We start from the raw sequence: 1,333 nt of genomic DNA, 5'->3' as shown, positions 1-1,333 counted from the left end.
TTTTTTTGTTGTTGCACTTTAGCTGGGACCAGGTTCGAACCCACCACCCTTGGTATATGGGGCCCGCACTCTACTGAGCCACAGGCGCCACCCTCAAGCAAGCCTCTTGCTTCAGCCTCCTAAATAGCTGGGACTAGTAGGTGCCTGCCACAAAATGCCCAGCTAGTTTTTCTATTTTTAGAAAAGATGAGAATCTTACTTTTTCTCAGGCTGGTCTCAAACTTCTGCATTTAAGCAATCCACCTGCCTAGGCCTCCAAGAGTGCTAGAATTATAGGCGTGAGCCACCATGCCCAGCCTGCATCCTATCACTTTTTGTCTGTATCTCTTTGCTCTGTGTCTCTGACTCGTGATCCTGGGTCCCTCTGTCTCTCTGACCTCTCTCCCAGTACACTTTTGCTGTCTTTTATCCCCACCTCCTAACTGGGGACACTCTGTCTACAGAGGGGGGCCAGCATCCCTGGGTCACCTAGAAGTAGGGGAATGAACTTCATTTCCAGGGTCCACAGCCAAGCCCAGAGTCCCCCAGTACCTCCCATGTCAGCCAAGACCCCAGAGTCTGCAGCTCAGGAATAGAGAAGTAGAGGGGTCTAGTCTAGGCACTGACCTCAGCATGCCTGACTGGAGAGCAGCTTGGGGCCCCCACCCATCTCCAGGCCTGCGTCAGCAGAACTCAAAGGAGGGTCATTGTGCAATCTGTGGTGAGGCCCGGCCCAGCTGGGTGCCTGAGTCCCTGTATTTTTAGCCCCAAAGGAGAAGTGAAAAGGCCTTACCAGGAGTGAATCATTAGTACTTGGGAAGAACCCTGGTGCCTGAGCCCCTACTCCAGTAAGCAGACCTTGGGGAAGGGACTCCAGAGACGAAGTGCCCCACCAGACTCCTCTTTCCTGGGAGCTTCAGGGAGCTTGGCCATGGCCTTCAAGCCTGGGCAAGTACAGGGCGGAGCTACCAGCCCTGGCCCAGCTGTTGGGGTATGAAAAGCTCAAGTGACTCAGCTTGGTTGGGGAACTACCCCACCCAACACCTTCTATGCCCTGGTTCCCATGTCCTGTGGCCTCCTATCCTGGACCCATGTCTGCAAGAAAACCCAGGGACCATAGAGACTTCTGTGATTCACCCAGAGCCCAAGCCTCCATGCTGGAAAATGGCCAGCTGTGTGTGTGTACATCCCAGTAAAAAGGCTGAAGCAGTATCTATAGGGAGAATTTCTTCTTCAGGGAAACCTTAGCATTGTCCTTTTTTTTTTTTTTTTTTTTTTTTGAGACAGAGCCTCAAGCTGTCCCCCTGGGTAGAGTGCCATGGTATCACGCTCACAGCAACCTCCAACTCCTGGG

Source organism: Otolemur garnettii, unplaced genomic scaffold (assembly GCF_000181295.1).
Source record: "Otolemur garnettii isolate 467f Iridium unplaced genomic scaffold, OtoGar3 scaffold00233, whole genome shotgun sequence".
NCBI classification, from domain to species: domain Eukaryota; kingdom Metazoa; phylum Chordata; class Mammalia; order Primates; family Galagidae; genus Otolemur; species Otolemur garnettii.
This window is presented reverse-complemented; position numbering follows the sequence as displayed.